The 14728-nt window shown below is 37.2% G+C and overlaps 1 protein-coding gene across 1 annotated transcript in view; it reads right to left on the reverse strand.

The window, feature by feature from the left end:
- The window catches only part of ABCC9 (ATP binding cassette subfamily C member 9), a 129034-nt gene extending 124809 nt beyond the window's left edge, over positions 1–4225 (reverse strand). The window contains exons 1-3 of the mRNA XM_049625176.1: positions 3240–4225; positions 2785–2899; positions 217–277 (exon numbers count right to left, since the gene is read on the reverse strand). The gene's annotated coding sequence lies outside the window, so the exon portion shown is untranslated. The remainder of the gene's footprint in view (positions 1–216; positions 278–2784; positions 2900–3239) is intronic.
- Between the last annotated feature and the right edge of the window lie 10503 nt (positions 4226–14728).

The raw sequence follows: 14728 nt of genomic DNA on the forward strand, positions 1-14728 counted from the left end.
TCCATATCCATGTGTCTGACTTAAACTATTTTTCTCCCACTGCATCATGCAGCCTCCAACCTATTTTTTTAAACATCTTCTCTACTGTCATTAAAAAAGTAGAGTTTAAGATTTTAACCTTTCTGGACTTTGGAAAGAATTTACACATATATGTCACACTGGATTCTGAGTTAGATTATCAAAGGTTGGCGAAAGTATAAATGAGTTTATAAGTACCTTTTCTCTCTTCCCATTCATTGAGAAATGAGTTAGCAATGGTCACAAACAATATTTTTTCCTAGGAAAAAAATAAAGAGTGTTACACAGTAAATACTGGCAACAGTAGGTAATCTATTGGAAAAACCAAATTTCAAGCACAAGTTTTATAAGCTTTATATTACTAGAACTAGCTAAAATGCCTGTGCTTACAGTCTGTAGATACTTATATGGAATTCCTCTCACATATTGTTTCTGTTAAGCCCTTTCATTGAACATCATTGATATGATCTCTAGTTGAGACCTTTTCTCATTGAAAAAATTATATTAGAAACAACTCAAGATGAGGGTATATACTTGGCAAATTCTTAGCAACTATTAAGGCTCTAAGCCTCATAGAATAATTAAAAGCGGTGTGAGGTTTTTAAAATAACAGTAAAATGGAATTTGTAGCTATATGAGGTGATGGATTTTAACTACACCTACTGTGGTAATCATTTCTCAATACATCTGAATTAAACATCATGCTGTACACCTTAAACTTATACAGTGATGTATGTCTGTAAACCTAGAAAAAACAAACACCTAAAAAATAATAGCTACTAATGGAACTTCTAAGACTATTTCTTTTATTAAGTAGAAATGATAAAAAGAAACTTGATCTCACTCTTACTGAAAGACATGTATAAACTGTTTCCTAGAATGAACGGGAAATAATTTTTACTTTTGCTAATTTTATAATTTTATTCAAAATTATGCTATTCCAATTGGTCACATTTATAAATCTTGACATTTAATCATTATCATTGCACCAGACACTAAAGTATAATTTGAATTTGCAAAACATATATTTCATTGGCTATAGTAAGTCTGCCTGCTATGTTTAATCAATCCTCAAACCTACCAATCAAGTAACCTCTGGATAAATGTGTAACGGTGGAATGAAAGTATCAGAGCACTACTGCAAGTTGAAAAAGTCAAAGAACGTTTCCAGTCGTGTACCTGATGTCTGAAATTCTGGGCCATTACTTAACTATAAAAATACTTACTGATGCTAAACATGTGCTAGGCACTGGGAAACCAAGAGTGCATATGACAGAAACAGTACCTGTGGTCTTAGACTGTATAAATCAGACTACACTAATCCCAATAGTTCTTGGTATAATGTAAAGGTTATGATCTACCAGACAGGGAGCTATACAATGATATGATCATACTAAAGCATACACTTCAGATTAATAAAGTGAAAGCTTTAGAATGATTTCTTCCTTCTACCATAATCTCTAACCTCACATTCCCTGGGGCTCCCAACCTGTTCTCTACCTCTCACCACATCTCTCCTTTTGTTTTTGTTTCTGTCTTTTCCTCCTCCATCCATTTCCCTTTGACCCTTAGCTTCTTTCTCCAACATGCAGTGCACATGTGGCACATCCTAACAGTCAGCCCATATTATTACAACTCAACATGGGCAAAAAGAGGAAAGGAGTAAACTTATAGATATGTTGATAATTACTGTGTTTACCAAAGGCATTTTATTCAATCAGGACTTTTAATTAATGTTTAAATCTCTGATTGTCATTCAGGGTTTTCCCTCCCAGAACCCTGATTAAGTCAGGGACGCTTTGGAAACAGTGTAACGTGCTGCTGCTCTTGCTGGCTAAACGCTGTCACGTGACCCCCCTGAGTCCTGCCCCTTCTGGAGCTGTCTAGTTCAACTAAGCACGGACAGAGGCCCAAGCATCCAGGAGGAGGGAGAGGAAAAAGAGGCCAGATGGGAAGACATGACACTTTTCTCCCCAGGAGCACACGTCTACTGAAAGATGTTCAAGTGTTTATGACAGCAGACAGGGTCGAAGAACTTGACTGAATGAATCTTAAAGACAAATGTCAAAAGTGAAACTCTGATTACAGGGATGGTCTGCAAAACAGAAAACACAGAAAGAAAATACTCCTTGAGGACCAAACTTATGATTTCATCACAAGAATCCTACCCTCAGTATTCTTTGAAATGCATTATATGAAGTTCCACACCCTCAGGAGTTATAAAATTGGGATGTAGTTGATGACTATAAAGTAAAGTAAGTAAAAACTAACACTCTTTCCTGTTCACCCAGAAGAAAGTGTCAGTTTTAACGGAGCAACAGCCACAGGGAACTTAAACATGCTGGAAACACCTGAAGAAAACATGCTAAAAGCAATATAAAAACTTAATTCTTATATACAACATAACTCGTTCTTTAGTTATTCAGAGATTAACTATACACTATGAGAGAGAAACATGGCATTATAAAGAATGTGGGGAATGTAATCTAATAACCTCTGAAATTTCTCAGTCAGTGGTTCACAAAATATGACTAAAAGATGTCTATCTATCTATCTACAAATGACAGATCCAAGTAGGAAAATCACTAGCAAAAATGACCACTGATTCCTGATTTAGTGCCTGATCTCAATGCACCCGTTGGAGTTCTATCGCACACTAAAGGAAATGGTACTCAGAAGATAAGATTCACACATGCCAGTGGGATATATATATAGATATATATTTTTTTTTAATTCCAAACTTAACAAAAAGTTAAAAGAAAATACCTTGGGCGGTCGCTTGATGCTGCTTCAAACCCCTACTCGTGCACTTGCACTACCTTCAAAACACCGGCTTCCTACACTGTTTTAAGTGTAAATTTCAAACCCAGACGCAGAACTCCTAAAAAGTAAAGAGTAACAAAAATTAAGCAGAAAGCAACCTCATGAACAATACAGGAGAATGTCTCAGAGAAAAAAAAAAAATTAGTAATAACTCTCTGCACTATTCCTGGCTGGTTTTAAGTAGGAGTCGGCAAAGTTTTGTAAGTAAAGCTGGAAACCTGATCCCCACGCCCTCTCTTCCCCGGCTGGGGCCGGGTGCCTTAATCCTAGAAATAGCTACCCTGAAGTCAGAGCGCCCTGTGAGCGCGCGGGCGCCTTTTGATTGCCAAAATCGACAGTTTACAGTTACTCTTAAATTTTTTAAATCATGTTTATGTAAAAAATACAGACGCACTTACTCCGAAGGCAGTTTTCCTCCCCTAGGCGAAGCACGCAGGGCGACGGAGCGGATTATTTTTAGGGTGGTGGGAGATCAGCTGCTGCCTCCTATCGGGTTTCTAAATTGCACAAACTGCTCTGAGCTGGGGCGGACACGACAACTCCGAGGCAGGAAACTGGGCAGAAGCCCCGAGTGCAGCCGCGCCTGGGACTGGAGACCCTCCCCACCCCCGCTCGGCCCTGCTTTCCGTACCGGAGCGACAAACTTGGGGTGCGCGATGCGGCGATCTCACAAACACAAGTAATATGTGTGCCCCAAACTTCATTAAGCACGGAAACTTGCAATGTATGAGTCAATGATTCTCTGGAGTCAGGTTTTCAAACGTCAAAACATGCAAGGTACTCAACTTGCACTTGTAATTTCCCTCCAGGTTTTATACGCCTTTTATTAACCACAAAAGGAAGCGGATCTGGGGAGTTCACCTTTTTCCCCGCAGGCGGACCTGGGAAACGAGGGGCTCATTCAAGGCAGAAGACCCCGCTGCCAGGCTGTGTGGGCGCGTGCAAGGGTCTCACAGCAGCCAGGCGGGCTCAAATCTAATATTTGCCCCAGCGACCGGGAAAACTTGGTTCCTCCTCCGGACCGGCCGCGGCGCTTTTCCGAAGGGCGACCGTCACCCTAGCTCCCCGAAAGTAGGACTTCGGCTTCCACATCTGCACAGTTCCCCCACTCTTGCTCCCTGCGTGCGAGAGAATTAATTCTCAAGGAGAGAACGTGTTTAAAATACACTCACCCCACAGTAAATAACTGCCCCCAGGGCGCAAGCTGTAAATTTTGTCCCCGGGCAACCCTCTTTAATTAACACGCGATTTTCTGCGGGGCCAGCCCTCGATCAGCTTGAAGTCATCATTGTTCTCAACCATTGTCCTAATATGACACAGGATGGTATGCAGGCGGGCTGGTGCCCCCCAGGCTCGGTGCCCAGGGGCACCGCTCCAGGAGCGCGGGCACCCGGAGCGGGTCCTCGGACCTGCGCCCTAGCCCGGGCGGCCACCCCACCTCCACGCTTGGCGGACAGAGACTGACCTCCGCCCTGCGAGCCCCGGGGATTTCCCGCGGACGCCTCACTCTCGGGAAGGTCGCTGCGTTCCCTCGTGAGAGCCGGGCCTCCGCCAGCGACTGAAGCTTGTACTCGCGGCCGCTAGAGGTCTGCGGGGCCTTGCGGGGCGACATCTGGAAGGGTCCCGAAGACCGTGGTCCTACAGCCCCTGGAAGTTTGCCAACTGCACCCCGGAGCGGTCTGCCACGGCGCAAGCGCACAGAGAAACCGTGCTTCAAGAATGGGGATCCGGATACTGTGGGTGGATCCCGGGGAGACCCGGTGAACTAGCCGGAAGGGGGGCCTAGGGCTCCGCAGGCGGCTGGGGAGAGACACCTGGAAATAGTAGGTGCAAATAATCCCCAGATTTAGACTCTGAGTGTCACTACAGATAATCAGGTTGACTCTGAGACTTTATATCTATATCGATATCGATATCGATATCGATATATCACTATTATTAAGACGATTTTTAAAGATTAAAAGTCATGCTTATTGTAGAAACTGGAAATTATGGAAGAGTATAAGGGAGCCCAAGGAGCCCCCAAACCTATAAAACTGATAACATTTTGTTACATTTTAATGGTGAGTTAAAGCAGGGACCTGAGGGCGAAGCTGCTATCAAACCCTGCTACCTGACTCAGGTCAAACACTTTGGGCAAAATACTTAATCTTTCCTTGTATCAGTTTCCTCACCGGTTCAATGGGGAAAACTGAAAAAATATATATGGCTTCATAGTCTTGAAGGGTAAATGGGTACATGAGATAATCCCTTTAAAGTGTTGAGAGTGTCTGCCCTTTCAGTAAAAGCTACTATGTATGCCAACGTTATTATTTTTTCTATCATATTTTATGTTGTTCCAATCACAAAATAATTTGTCTCCTCACAGTACCTTTTAAAACAATTATTTTCTGATAGAATTTTAAAATCTTTATAGAAATCATTTAAATGCCTGCATAATGCCTTGTCTGGCTATACCATAATTTAAAATCCATATTCCTGGATTATTGGACATACATTTGCCGATTTTCCACTACCATATTTAATCTTTTGATGAGCTTTTAAAATAAAGTTTCTTCTTTCTTTGCAACAGATAATTTCTTTAAGGTACATTTTTGGAAAAGTAAGTGCAGGGTCAAAAGTAGTATTTTTAGGGCTGTGATATAGAATGTGAAATTACCTTTCTAAAAAGTTTGTGTTAACTACCCCCAAACTGTATGAAATGACCTATTACACTTATGCCGAAACCAACATTGAATATTCTTATTTTTAAAAAGCCTGTAATTTGGGGTGCCTGGTGGGCTCAGTCAATTGAGAGTCTAACTCTTGATCTCTGCTCAAGTCATGATCTCAAGGTTGGTGGGATCAAGCCCAGTACTAGGCTCTGAGATGACAGCACGGAGCCTGCTTGGGATTCTGTCTCTCCCTCTCTCTCTGCCTCTTCCTTAATGCTCGCTCTCTCTCTTTCTCTCTCAAAATAAATAAACTAAAAAAAAATCCTGTAATTTGACAGATAACATGCAATTCTTTGTTATTAATATTAACTTTTTTTCAAATGTTCGTTAATCTTTGTTGTATTCCCTCTGTTGTTGAATAGTTTGTTCATATACTTGTCCATCTAATGGGTCTTAACGAAGTTTTTTATTATTTGCATGAACTTTTTACAAGAGTATATTAATCTTCACATCTACATGACAAATATGTTTCCCAATTTGTTGTTTAAGAAAACGATTGTGGTGCTGCCTTTACAAAAAATAAAAACAGTTGTTTTTATACATTCTATAAAGATTTATTAGCACATACACTGGCTAGATCTCCTGGAGGTCACAGAGGTTAGTGATGAGTCAGACCTCCAGGGTCTCTGCATTCATGATGCTTTTTTTTTTCTAAGGGAAAGTTTACTTAAGCAAATTTGGTGCCTTTACTATTGCATTGTATTCCAATGCTTTAGTTAATAAATACTAACTTTTTATTTATATCTGTTTAAAAGGGTTTTTTTTCAACTTTTTAATGTTTATTTATTTTTGGAGAGAGAGAGAGAGTGCGAGCGAGGGAGGGGCTGAGAGAGAGGGAGACAGAACCTGAAGCAGGATCCAGGCTCTGAGCTATCAGCACAGAGCCCGACACAGGGCTTGAACCCACGGACCACAAGATCATAACCTGAGCTGAAGTCGGATGCTTAACCAACTAAGCCACTCAGGTGCCCCTTAAAGGTGTTTGTTTGTTTGTTTTAATTCTGTTCTAGAATTTATTTTGGCATATGCTATGGGATGAGAACTTAAGTTAATATTTTATTTGTTACACAATCACCATTTAATCTTTTTCCTCTGCTCTGATGTGTAATACCGTCTTTGATCTTTGTCACTTACTTACCATTATTTTATAATAAGATCTGTTTATGGGCCACCTATTCTGTTTAATGAATCATTTTTTTCATATTTTTTAAAACTATATTACGATGATCTGATGAATTTGATTATTATAGCTTTAAAGTATATTTTAACTCTGCGAGTTCCAGTCTACTTTTCACTCCTTTCAAAATTATCTGTTGACATTTACCCGAGAGAAATGAAACAGCTATTCTCTGTTGGGCATTTTGTTGGAACTTTATTAAATTTAGGAAATAATTTACAAAAAAAAAACATATTTTTAGTCTTCTTTCTATTTGAAAACATGGTTTCCCATTTACTTAAGTCTTCTTTTTATCTTTCTATCAAATTTATATAGGTTTGTACATTTCTTGTAATGATCAATCATACAAATTTCATATTTTTATTTCACATTTTGTACTCCCATTAGAATGCATTATTTGTTTATATTTTCTGATTATATATTTACCTTATATTGAGCAATTTTGCTAAGCTTTCTCAATAATCTCAGTGTTGTTTTACCATGTTACCTTGACTTTGCAGAAAATATTTTATCTGCAAATAGTGTTACACTTGTATTATGGAGTATATGTTTGCGTTCCCCCCAAACTTCACATGTTAAAATAACCTCCAATGGGATAATATTAGGAAGTCAGTCCTCGATAATTATATTTAGATGAGGTCATGAGCCCCATGATGGGATTAGTGTTCTTATAAGAAGAGAAAGAGACTAGCGTTTGCTCTCTCTGCTCTCCCCTATGTGAGGACAGAGTGAGAAGATAGATATCTGCAAACCAGGATGAAGGCCCTCACTAAGGAACAAATTTGTTGGTACTTTGGTATTAGACTTCCCAGCCTCCAGAACTGTGACAGATAAATGTTTGTTGTTTAAACCGTCCAGTCAACAAATTACTACTCCAGTAATTTGTTACAGCAACCCAAACTAAGACAACTTACTTACCACTTTCAAATACTTATAGTTTATTTATATTCTATCTCTAATTTTAATCAACTCCAAATTCCAGAATGCTGTTAAATAATAAAAGAAGACAAATCTGTTTGTTTTCATTAGAAATATGTACATTATATTTTAAAATCAACTTTAAGTATAATTTTCATAAAATAGAAACAATCCACTATACATGAAAAATCTGAAATCTTTTGGGCATAAAAATGACCACCTAAAAGATACAGAATATTTGTTATCTCCCCAGGAAGTTCTCTTGTGCTTCTGACTAGGCAATCTCGCCATCACCCACCTACAATAACCACTGATCTGAAACTATCACTAGAGATTAGTTTTGCCTATTCAAAAGTGTCATGTAAATGTAGTCATACAGTATATATTTTTGTGTGCCTGGCTTTTTTGGTTAAGTATTATATTTTTTTGACATTCATCCATGTTGTTACATGGATTAGTAGTTTATGCCTTCTTATTGCTGACAACTCCATTGTATGAATACACAACAATTTATTAATTCACCTGTATATTATATTTGGGTTATTTCCAGTTTTTGATAATGATGTATAAAGCTTCAATGAAAGTCTTATAAATATAGTTTTCATTTCTCTCGGGTAAATGTCAAGCAGTGGACTTGCTGGGTCATGTGGTAATTACACATATAATTTTACAAAAATTGCCAAAATATTCTCTGAAGAAATTGAAACGTTCCTTCATTCCTTTCAGAAAAGTATGAGAGCTTCAGTTCTTCCACAGACTTGCCAATACTTAATTTTATTACGTTCCTGATTTGATGTGGATAGTTTCCTGATTGTGGTTTTAATTTGTCTCTCCCTTGTGACTAATGGTTTTGGGAGAATATCTTCATGGACCTGTTCGTTCACATATCTCCAGGTGATAGGCATAATTCTAAGATAGCTGTCATGACCTTTGCTCTTGGTGTCACTCCCGTTGCATTACGTTATATTATGTTACTTGGCAAAAGGGATTTTGCAGATGTAATTAGGGTTACAATAGGTTAAAAATTAGATTATAGTAGGCAGATAATCCAGATAAGCCTAATTTAATCACATGATCTCTTTAGAAGCAGTTTTCTGAGGCTAGTGGTAGAAGAAAAAGTCAGGTAGATCTGAAAAATGAGAAGGATTTGATTTGAGGGAGGTTCTCCTTGCTTAGGTGAAGAAGCCATGAGGCAAGAACCTGAGAGTGGCCTCTAGAAAATGAGCACAGTCCCCAAGCCAACAACCAGCAAAAAAATGGGAATTTCATTTCTACAACCATGAGGAGCTAAATTCTGCCCACTGCCCGAATGAACTCAGAAGTGAATTCTTCCTCAGAGCCTCCAAATAGAGCCCAGTCAGGCCAACACCTTTTATTTTGTGTTTGGGAGAACCTAAGCAAAGCTCCCAGTTCAGCTCACCTGGACTTCTGCCCTATAGAAATATAAGACAATAAATGGGTATTGTTATAAGTCACTTAGGTTTGTGGAAATATGTTATCCCACAATAGAAAACTGATACAATTCTTCTATGAAGTGTCTATTCAAACTTTTAATTTGGTTATTTTCTTATTGCATTGCAACTTTTCATCTATAGATCTGCCTTAGCTTGCAATGGGGTTATGGCCTGATAAGCCCTTTGTAAACTGAAAATATCATAAATAAAAAAGTGCATTTATTACACCTAACTTACCAAACATCATAGCTTAACCTAGCCTACCTTAAACATGATCAGAACCCTTACATTAGCCTACAGATGAGCAAAATCATCTAACACAAAATATATTTTATAATGAAGTGTTGAATATCTCATGTAATTTATTGAACATTGTACTGAAAGTGAAAAACAGAATGGTTGAATGGGTACAGAATGGTTGTAACTACACTGTTTGTTTTTGCTCATGGGTGTGGCTGACTGAGACATACGGCTTATTCCCACTGCCCAGTATCACAACCAAGCACCATATAGCATATTGCTAGCCCAGGAGATCAAACTTTAAAATTCAAAGTTAAGCTTCTAATGAATTCATATCCCTTTTGTATCATCATAAAGTTACAAAATCACAAGTTGAACCATTTTAAGTCAGGGACTATCTGTATATTCTGGATATGTCATTTGTCAGCTATACGTGTCAATATTTTTTGGATTGCTTTTTCACTTTCTTAATGGTGTTTTTTAAATGTTTTAATTTTGATCAAGTCCAATTATTGCTTTTTGTTTGTTCACTATTGCTTTGACTTTCTTCTTTAAGAGATCTTTGTCTACTTTAAAGTTATGAATATGTTTCTCTAGAAACATAAAATATATTCATAGCTTTTATGTTGGGTTTATGGTCTATTTGGGGTTTATTTTTGTGTATGGTATGAGATGGAAGTTGAAGTTCATTTTTTTCATGCATAAATTGTTAAAAAAAATAGTTCTGTTCTCCCACTGAATCATGTTGGCACCTTTGTCAAAAATCACTTGAACAAATATACATTTCTTCCTAGACTTTCTGTTCTGTTCCATTGACCCATATGTATCCTTTTACCTTTACCACTCTGTTTTTGTACTATAGCCTTATAGTACATCTTGAAATCAGGTATGATTAGTTCTCTAAGTTTGTTCTTCATTTTCAAGATTATTTGGACTTTTCAATGCAATTTTCATTTCTATATAAAAGTTGAAGTTAGCTTGAGAATTCCTACAAAATTCTGATAAGAATTTGATTTTAATTGTGTTGAATCTATAAATAAGTTTGGGGAGAATGTACATCTTAACAATATTGAGTCTTCCAATCCATGAACACAATACATCTTTCTATCCAGGTCTTCTTTTATCTCTCAGCTGTATTTTCAACTTTTCAGTGTGTATGTCTCACACATAGTTCATTGAATCTACCCTACAATAATTTATCATTTTAATGCTACTATAAATGGCATTCTTTGAATACCATTTTTTAATTGTTCACTACTAGAATATGGAAGTGACTTTGTACCCTGGAATATTGCTGAATTCACTTATGACTTCTAGTGTTTTTGCAGATTCCTTAAAAACATTCTACATTCATGATCATGTCATCTACCAATAAAGAAAGTTTTACTTTTTTCCGGTCAGTCTCCTGTTTCCTTTTTCTTACCTTATTGCACTAGCTAGTATCTCCTGTATGATGTTAAATAGAAATAATGAGACTGGGTATAATTGGCTTGTTCTTAATCTGAAAAAGGATTCAATTTTTCACTATTAAGTGTGATGTCATCTGTAGGTTTTCTGTATATCCCTTTTGTCAGATCAGGGACATTTCCTGCTGTTCAGTTTGTTGAAAGAGTTTATCATAAATAGATGTTGAAATTTGTCAAATGTTTTTTATGCATCTATTGTGCTGATTGTATGCTCTTTCTGCTAATGTTATGTTTTCTGTAAATGTTATGTTATTCTGTTAATATGCCAAAATGAATGGATTTTTTAGTATTAAACCAACCTTGGATTCCAGTGATAAATTCCTCCTCGTTATGTCATCATCTCCCTTTTATATATTCCTAGATTTAATTTGCTAATACAGTAAAACCTTTGTTTGGCATAATTCATTCTGTAAACATGCTTATAATCCAAAGCACTTGTATTTCAAAGCGAATTTCCCTATAAGAAATGATGGAAACTCAGAGGATCCATTCCACAACCCAAAAATATTCATATAAAAATGATTACAATACTGTAACATAATACAAAATAATAAAGAAAATACAAAATATGAGGAAAAATAAACAAATTAACCTGCACTTACCTTTGAAAACCTTCGGGGCTGATGTGAGGGAGACCAGAGAGAGGAGGGTTATTGTGTAGGATGACTTTCACTATCACTAGTGGAAAAACTGCTATCTATTGCTTCAATGGAATCTTTTTCTGCATGAGGGTCATTGTATACACCCACACGGATGTTGACTACAGTACAGTATTAACAAATTCTTGTCATATGCTATATTTAATGTAACTGGCAATAAGGCAGCAGAGGAAAGGGTCTATATCTGCAGGCAGTCTGAGCTAGAATGAAGGAAAACATTCCTTACTCTTGCATGAAAAAGCAGAGGACTGTCCATAGGTGCTTTGAAGTGACAAAACATACACTAGTGCCAGTTGTGGGCACTTTCTAATGTTCTGAAAAATCACTGATTTCTGCCAAACACCATGGCCTGAGACCGAGTAGCCAAGCATGGGAGATTATCACCTACAATCCTGAAGTATGCACGCACGTGTGTGAGAAGAACCATTGGCTTAGTTGTGGTCATGTGACATTCAGTGTCATATACTACTCCTATTGTAACACATCACTCATTTACCAAATTAAAATTGATTAGATACGTTAACTGTTCTTGCAGAATACTCACAGGACAAGTTACTCACAGGGCATGCTTTTGCTCCACTTGTCTTAAACGCTCTTCCCCTCTTTGTCCAGCTATTGAACATGGCTTGTTAATTATAGTCTTTAGGCTCTATAATTGCTGGTGTCTATATCTTTTAGTGAGCTACATTTGCATTATACTTATTTATGTGTCTCTCTTCCAATGCGATTTTAAAATTTTTGGAAGCTTGGACCATGTCGTTTTCAACTCTGTAGCTTCAATATCTATTGCATTACCCAGCAAACAATCAATGAAAATGTGTTGAATGAAAAGTGAATTGTTTTACTCTTTATTTTTCTATGTGCTACTTTAGGCCAAGTGAAGCAGAAAGGAATAGAATGCAAAAGTATGTCCCTGAGGGACAACAAAGAATTGCATTGCATGTAAACCTTAAGTCTAAGTCTCCTCCAAACTGGAGGATTCCTCATTCTAGATAGGCCACAGTGACCCCCAAAGTTCAGGTGCATGTCTATAAACAATCAGAGACACATCAGGAAGCAATAACATCCACTTTCCTGCTAAGATTCTTTTCTAGAGCATATCTATTACACTGTCTTTTCATTGGCTTGGTAGTAAATCTCAGTAACATTAACTTTATGAGTGATTTTTTTTTTAATTTGGCCAAGCAAATCTAAATATTCTGCTTATATCTTGGTGCAATTTTGACATTGACTTGATGACACAAATAAACAAAAATTATGTAAATGATACCAAGGATTAAAAATAATGTAGATTCAGAAATGGGACAGAGACTTCAACTTTATTTGTCAAAGTAAAGGGACTGGGCTGGCTCCAACATTGTTCAAATTTAGTAAAGACAGGATTGCTAGCAAACCTAATTATCTCCACAATTAGTAATTCATACTTTTGTCATTAGTTAAATGGAATGCTTAAGGAAACTATTTCTATTTACTCAAACTGAAAATAATAAAACTTTTTGCTTCTAACAATAATAAAAATAAATAAATTTAGACCTTGCTAATTTGAGTATTATAACAATTTTGATGACATGATTTACATTTGGAGTATTTTTGACAATAGCTCATCAGATTAGTATTGTAAACATTTCAAGGCTATTAATTACATGACTCAAAAAAATAACCTGATATACATATTTTAAAAGAAACCTGTTAATATGATATGCTACTTCTATGTATTTTCTATATAATCCTTTAAACAGACATTCAGAGATGTTATATTAAATTAAATCACATTAAAGGTCATGTAATTGCTTTCCCTTTGTGAATTCTGTAATTAGTTATTTTTATTAAAACTGACCTCTTTAATATGTTAAATTTTTTTTAAGAATTTAGCAGGCAGAATTCTAGAAGTAATTTCTTATTGTGCCATATAGTATGTCTGATTAACTAAATCTTACAGAGCATATTTAAGTATGTCTAATTTTAATACTTTTCTGAATTCATCTAGGTATACGTAAAACTCCAGATGTGCATTTTGTTTTGTTATTTTTTCTTAAAATTTTTAATGTTTATTTTTGAGAGACAGAGCATGAGTGGGGGAGAAGCAGAGAGAGAGAGGGAGACACAGAATCTGAAACAGGCTCCAGGCTCTGAGCTGTCAGCACAGAGCCAGATGCAGGTCTCGAACTCGGAAACAGCAAGATCATGACCTAGGCTGAAGTCAGACACTTAACCGACTGAGCCACCCAGGCACCCCTCCAGATGTGTATTTTGTGTGCATGTGCCTATCTATACCATATACGTTACATGCAGTTTCCAAAATCAAATAAAGCGTATTTAAAAACTATTAGTATTCTTCTGTATATTTAACAAGGCATTCAATTCAGGGTAAGCGTGCAGAAAGGTAAAAAGATATTTCCAGCCCTTTTCAACTCTCTATTTAAACTCAAAACAAAGAGAAAAATCATTCTTGCACCACTAGTGTTCAGGGGCCACAAGAAGTTTCTTTGGGCCAGAAACTGAATTTAGTTTCAATGAAGACAATATCTACTTCCCAGACATTGTGGAACTTTCACAAATATGGCCACTCAGAGACAGAGCAGGAATGTTAGACTGTTGTGCCTGCCCCATGAAGCACCTCACGGCACGTTGCTCTCACACTTCTACAGCTTTCCATGCTTACCTCCCCAGCTCTTCCCAAGAGTCACCCTGAGCACTTGAGAAGAGTGAATAATACCTTCATGGACATGATGGTTCAATCCGAAGGAATCCACTTCAAGATCAAAATTTCTTGTGGTCTTATGCTTCAACTTAAAAATACATGCACTTTACCCGATGGACCTAATACCACTACCAAATCCATTTTCTAAAATTTTTTTAACATTTGTTTTATTTTTGAGATAGAAAGAGACAGAGCATGAATGGAGGAGGAGGAGGGAAAGAGAGAGACAGAATCTGAGGCAGGCTCCAGGCTCCAAGCTGTCAGCACAGAGCCTGACATGGGGCTCGAACCCACAAACTGTGAGATCATGACCTGAGCTGGAGTCAGACACTTAACTGACTAAGACACCCAGATGTCCCCAAATCCATTTTCTAAATCAATACTTCCCAGAATCTGATATTCTGCCTGAATGCAATAAGTATTTATTGAATGGCCAAATAATATATGCAAGTTGACCTCAGTGAAAAAAAAAAAAGCATATCTTCTCAAATCTTCCAGTAAAATCAACACACTAGGAATATGCTCCATGATTAGTCTGTTGTGTCAAGGGACCAATGC

This window comes from Panthera uncia, chromosome B4, assembly GCF_023721935.1.
Source record: "Panthera uncia isolate 11264 chromosome B4, Puncia_PCG_1.0, whole genome shotgun sequence".
Lineage (NCBI taxonomy): Eukaryota > Metazoa > Chordata > Mammalia > Carnivora > Felidae > Panthera > Panthera uncia.